The sequence below is a fragment of the Hemicordylus capensis genome, chromosome 3, assembly GCF_027244095.1.
Source record: "Hemicordylus capensis ecotype Gifberg chromosome 3, rHemCap1.1.pri, whole genome shotgun sequence".
Taxonomy (NCBI): domain Eukaryota; kingdom Metazoa; phylum Chordata; class Lepidosauria; order Squamata; family Cordylidae; genus Hemicordylus; species Hemicordylus capensis.
The window spans coordinates 141705170-141711226 of NC_069659.1; the positions used below are offsets into that span (position 1 = coordinate 141705170).

At 52.1% G+C, this 6057-nt stretch overlaps 1 long non-coding RNA gene across 1 annotated transcript in view; it reads right to left on the bottom strand.

Moving 5' to 3' along the window:
• The window catches only part of LOC128349812 (uncharacterized), a 49044-nt gene extending 44925 nt beyond the window's left edge, over positions 1-4119 (bottom strand). Inside the window, exon 1 of the long non-coding RNA XR_008319003.1 lies at positions 3806-4119. This is a non-coding gene — a long non-coding RNA (uncharacterized LOC128349812). The remainder of the gene's footprint in view (positions 1-3805) is intronic.
• Between the last annotated feature and the right edge of the window lie 1938 nt (positions 4120-6057).

The following is a 6057-nucleotide window of genomic DNA, read 5'->3' on the forward strand; positions in this document are numbered from 1 at the left end:
TTAGTTGTAATTGAAACGTGTCTTTGTAGCCTCACTCGTTGGCCCCCAAATAGAAAAGACACCCCTCAATCAAAGTCGGAGACGAGTCAGGACGGATTGATAAGAGAAGCATCAAAATGAGGGAAGAAGTGAGCTAACTCCTCGCTACTCTCCTCCTCCCCCCGCGCCCCGCTCCCGCTTCTAGGTTATTCCCTGTTATTGCAAATTAGATTAACCACCCAGGCTTCAATATACACATGACACGGGGTTCACAGGAGAGCGGAGGATCATCCACTCCAATCTCTCTTTTCATCGAAGCATCTCCCATAAATTACATCTTGTCCTTTAATACACTTTTCTATGAGATTAAAACATCACTTTGACACGATTTCAAGCCTTACAGCCGCATCTCGCACTTACTTCGGAAAACAGCAAACAAGGCGAGACGTCTAAATAATCTTCCAAATGCTGTTTCTGGAAGTTTAATACAGGCCGAGGAAAAATACATCCCGAGTTTGTTCCATTTAATGCTATTAACCTCCCCATCTACAAGTAGGAGTCCAGTTCTAGGGAACAAATTCTATTTTCTTTAGCTCTGGGTGAAATATGATGATTGTGCTCATTATCATCTCCTCAGCATGCGCTGGACATCGATCAGAGATGGTGGAGATTTATCCTGACTCTTCCTTCCCTCCCGCCCCCACAACTATGAGGTCGGGACTTATACTGATATGCCCTTTGGGGTGTGCGGGTTTTGTAAGGAGATCATTTTCGGACACTTAACATTGCACTTGCCTGAATAGCCTTCTATCTTCTATTCAACCCCGTCTCGCTCTCGCCCCCTCATAAATAAATGTCCTAATAAATATTTCGGAACGTGTGGTTTGGGGGCGGGGGCAGCCTCAGGGCGCGCATCCCTTGAGGCCGTGGGTCCGGTTAGAGCTCGCGACCCATTTGCCAAGCACTTTGGTGCGGCGGCTCGTGAAGGCTCCGTCTGTCAGTTTTCGGCCCTCTGACATCTAAACGATGCGGTTGGGGTGTGTGTGTGTGGAAAGGATCCGACCTTGAGCCACGGCGGCTGTTTTGGATGAGTTTCCGGGTCCTCCTCAGTCCCAAGAAACCAAACGGTAAAGCAGACGCAAAGCGCACAGAGGAGAGATGCACGGTAAGGCAAGAAAAGCAACTCTCCCTCTCGCTCTCTCTTTAACAAAAGAACCCCATTTAAGGACATAGTTAGCCAGCCTCTTCACTTTTCTTCTTCATTGTATCCACATCAAGAATCAAGTCGTTTCCTAAAGCTATTTATGAAGTGATTTCAATGTGCTATTTTTCCCCCTACACCGTGAATTGATAATCTATTTGAATTTAATTTGGGTGCCTCTGTGTGTGTGTGTTTACATAAACAAATTAGGATTGAAACCAGCGTTGCTGCGCTAGTTAATCGGAGCAAACGGATGGGGGACTGGCCGAGAAAAGTCTCGGTCAATGCTCTAGAGAGCTTCTTCGAGGTGTTTTTTTAAAAAATGTATTTGGGTCGCAGTGGTGGCCAACTTCTCTTGGAAAGGAAGGGTGCGTGTGCAGAGAAGCCTAAGAGCGCTTGCCCCTCCTCCTGCTCCTCAGTCCCCTTGCGGGGCTTTCTCCCTTCAAACTGTATGTGTTGGTTTTGTTGTGGGTCTCTGCCCAAAGGCTACCGCCGCAGTGGCTTTGAAGCAGAGCCCAAGATTTGACTCCCAGGCACCTCACTCTTGACACTACAGTCCATTCACACGTGCAAGCGGAGGAATCTCTTATGAGGCTCGGAGTGGTGCCACCTCATTCCTAGCCCCCTCTCTCCTTCTCACAGTATTGGCAAGCTACGGTACTGACTTCCAAAGCATCCACTATTATACTCAGACTGAGGGGCTTTGCGTTTCCTGGATGTTTAGATTTAGTTAGAGAGCCTCTTCATATACACAGTAACCCCACTGCCACTTGACCTTAATCCCAAAGAAATGTTGCAGCCTTAGCTGCGTTGGTCCCAGACAACAGCTACGGGGCGGTTAACACCTGCCTTTCACTGCTATACCTTTAATGCATAGCTCTGTTTTGGCCTGAAAGACCCGCCTCGGGTAAAGTAGAAGAGCTGGGACCTACATTACATAAACGACACCCGCTGATGTTCAAAAGAGCTGAGTGTGAGTTTTTGAGCCACACGAAACTCTTCTTGGATTTTAATTCATGGTGTAGATGTCTGTGTAACCACAAAGCTGACATCTGAAAGGCAAGTTCAATTGGTTCTGTATTTCAAAATATGTGGATAAATAACTCATCCTAAATAGGATCGGTCCTTTCTCGCTTCTCGAACCGCAAACAACAGTGCAGGTTTACTCGGAAGTAAGTCCCTGTAAGTTCAACGGGGTCTGCTTTCAAGTAAGTGCATGTATCTATCTCTGTTTGAACATTGCTTTTCTATTCTCTTTTGCCTAAAGGCAGGCCCAGTTACTGATGCCTCTTGTTCTTTTCTTTCCCCCTCTTTCTCTCTAATCTCCCTCTCTTTCCTTTCTAGCTGGTTATCAGGACACCGCTTTGCCCTTTGAACAAAGAGGCTTTCAAGACGACCCTCTTCCCTTCACCCCACTATTGCAGCCGGCCCGGGAATCAATGCGCTCAAACGGGTTTATAATGGGTTAATTGACTGAAGCTGCTATCACGCTTAAACACCTGTTTCTGCCAGGAGCCAGATCCTTTCCTGATGCCCTGCTCTGTGTAATGCCTGTTGACCGACCTCCGCGCGGCCCAGAAACCCTCCTCACACCCTTCCTGTGCTCCGCGGACCCAGAGGGAGAGGAAGGTGCAGAGCACGGCCCAGGCACAACCCTCCGCTGCCGGGAGGTCCAGGAAGCCCCTAGCTAACTGGCAACAAAGTGAGAGCTCCTTCCGCTTGGCTTTATTGGTTGGAGCGCTTCCTCATTTTCTTTGCTTAATGAAACTTAACGGGATTGTGATTTCGCAGAGGGGAACTAGATTTCCACCGGCCAAGAGCTTGTGTCACCTCTTGGGCGACCCTCAGATCAGATCAACGTTCATTAGGTTCTCCTTTCTCCCTATAGCCCTCAATTGGTAGGTTGCGGGAAAGACCTGTGAATATTTGCAGCGTCTACAGCCTGTCACAGAAAAGGCCAGCAACCAGGAACTGACAGGTGGGAGAAAGATGACCTTGTTTCCGACAATAGGCAAACCTAGCTTCTTTCTTTCTTTCTTTCTTTCTTTCTTTCTTTCTTTCTTTCTTTCTTTCTTTCTTTCTTTCTTTCTCCGCCCCTGCTGTTTTTAGCGGTATACTTCTAGGCATGGCTCAATCCCAGTGAAAGCGGCTCTTCGTCCTTAGCATCTTTCCTCTGAATCGCACGTGGACGCGGTCATTGTAGCGCTCCCCGGAGCCCTCCCAGCGGAAAAACTCGCTCGCCTCTGCCCTTTCCAGTGCCCTCCTCTGGAAAAAGAGAAGCGTGCTGAGCCGCCACCCACCCCTTCGCCTGTCCTGCTGGGCTGAAGATCGGGGAGTGGTGTGTGCCTCTGTGCATGGGGAGGGTCACTCTAAAAAAAAAAGATCCCAAGCATCAGACCCCGAGAAAGGCCCCCTCCCCCTCGTCACACACGTCTCCACAGGCATCCCAATCGATCAAGCAGCCCTGGAAAGGTCTTTCGAGCCACTTGTGGAAAGTTGGAAGCCCGCCTCCCCTCAGGAAACTCCTTGTGGAACCCACCTCCCTCTCCCCTCTCCCCTCCCCGTCTCCCTCCCCACCCGCAGGGTGACCCACCCACCCCCTTCCAAAGTCAGAGGCACACTTACAGTTCCAGCTTTCTTCTCTTCCCCAGCGAAGAGTTCAGGGGCACAGCCTCTCCCGCAGGGCTAGCAGGCAGGCAGGCTGCCCCGGCCACCTTCCCCAGCCCTCGGCTGGCTCGGCACAGGCGCGCTCTCCCCACATTCACCCCGGGGTAACTCCCTCTCTCTCTGGCTTCCCCCTCGCCCAGCCCTCCGCAGCCGCTGCTCCAGAGCCAGGAGCGCCCAGCACCGCCCGCACCCACTCCTCTCTTTCTTCCTTCCTTTCTCTTCCTTCCTTCTTTCCTCCCCACCCCCGCTCTCCCTCACTCTCGCACACCACACACACACACACACACACACCCTCACACTCTGCAGAAGGGGAGAGAGAGAGGCTCCAACATGAAATTTATTATTGATTAAAAAAAAAAAAAAGACTTTCAAGACAATTTCAAGTTATTGTTTCTCTCTGGGGGGAAAAAAAACGCGCGCGAGAGCGAGCGAGCGAGAAGGGCTTCCCTCCCTCCCACCTTTTCCTCCCCCCGCTCCAAGCCCGGAACATAATGAAACGCTTTTGTGTAGCACTGAACAATACCAAACAAGTATTCTAATAAATAGCCACTTCCCCCCCCCCCCCACTCCCGTTCCGTCTCGATGGTGAATAGAATTGAGCAGTTGGTTTGAGAGCAGCTGGGACGCTGCTTGGAGGAGGGAGGTGGAGCAGGGTCCTTCCTTGCCCCCCCCCCCAGCCCCGCACCTCAGATGCACTTTCTCTTCCAACCTGAGTGATCGGCCTCCTTCCCCGCGTTCCCTCCTTGCTCCTCTCTCTCCACCTAGGCGCCTTCCATCGGGCGGTCGTGAAACCTGAGCTGCTCCATCTACCTGCGCGCTACAATTTGACCTGCTGCTGCCGCCAAGAAGAGGCTTCCTTGCCCTTCTTGGCCGGGCTGATTTCGGTTGGTTCAGGATCGCGGCTCCATTCACTTCCCGCGCCCGCCAATATGGCTCAGCACCGGGGATGCCCCTTGCCCTGGGCAGAGCGGATCTGCCCTGGCGCATCTCAGCGGCGCGAATGCACAGCTTGCTCTATCTCTCCGCGCAAGCGAGAAGGCTGCCGCACCTTTCCCGCCTCCTGTCTCACCCGCCCCGCGTTGATATTAGTCTGTTTTTCTCGCCTTTCTTCTTCTTTTCCCCCCTCTACCCCCCCATTCATTAGTTTTTCTGCTGACGGAGTCTTCCAGGGTCCCCCTAACATCTCTTTGGTGAAAGTCCTTTCCTAAGAGCTTTGGCACTGTTTGCAATAAGCTTCCACTGCAAGATGCTGGGAGGCGGGGGTATTTTCTTGCGGGGCAGGGTTTTCTTTCTTTCTTTTAAATAAACAAATAAATAAATAAATAAGTTTCTTTCCTTCAGATCTTTCTTGATCTTTCTTGTGGGTTCTCCCCCCTCTTTCCCCTGAAAGTGGGAAGGGTAGTCTCAAGGGAGGAGGACAAAATTGACACAAAACACCGATAAATCTGAAGGTAAAGAGGAGGATGGCCCGTTTTCCTTTTCTGCTCTGGGTAATTGTGTGCGTACATGTGTGAGCGTTTTCTTTGGCTCCTGGAGAACGAGATTATGGCAATTTGGGGCCAGTCCCGAAGCTAGATCTTGCTGTTACACAGGCGACCCTTGGAGACGGGGGGGGGGCGTGGGGAGAGAAACTCCTCCCCTTCATCCAGGTCAGGACTGCCTGGGTTGTCCACACAATCACTGCCCAGCAGAAGGGAGACGTTGCTGGCGGGGCGCGGGGCGGGGGCATGCTGGCAGCGCCGGAAACTCACTCTGTGTGCGCACGAGTGTGGGCTAACCCCTGAAGAGCAAAATCCGAACTGGAAGCGACAGCTTGTTTTGCGCAAGACAAAATTGCCCGCTTGCTTGCGAAGATTACAGCCGGCATCAGGCATCCTTCTGCCCCTGCAGCCCTCCCCTGCCTCCCCTCCCCCCCCCCCGGGAAAACTGACAAGCCAGGGTTAGATGATCGGATGCATTGCGCCTCTGTTTCCTTTTTCGTTGGCTACAGCTATATGAAAAACGGGGGTGTGGGTGGCGGGGCGACGGGACGGGAGTACCAAATCCAGTCGAAACGCCAAGGGCAGAAGCGGGTAGGGTTTATTCCCCGCTTGGCGGCTGCGGATCCATTGGCGGCTCCGCCAAAAGCGCTGCCCGGGACGCGGCTTCAGCCCCTCTCAAGGTACAGCCGCGCTCATTTGTCTCGTTCCTTCCGAGGTAGCGACTAGTCA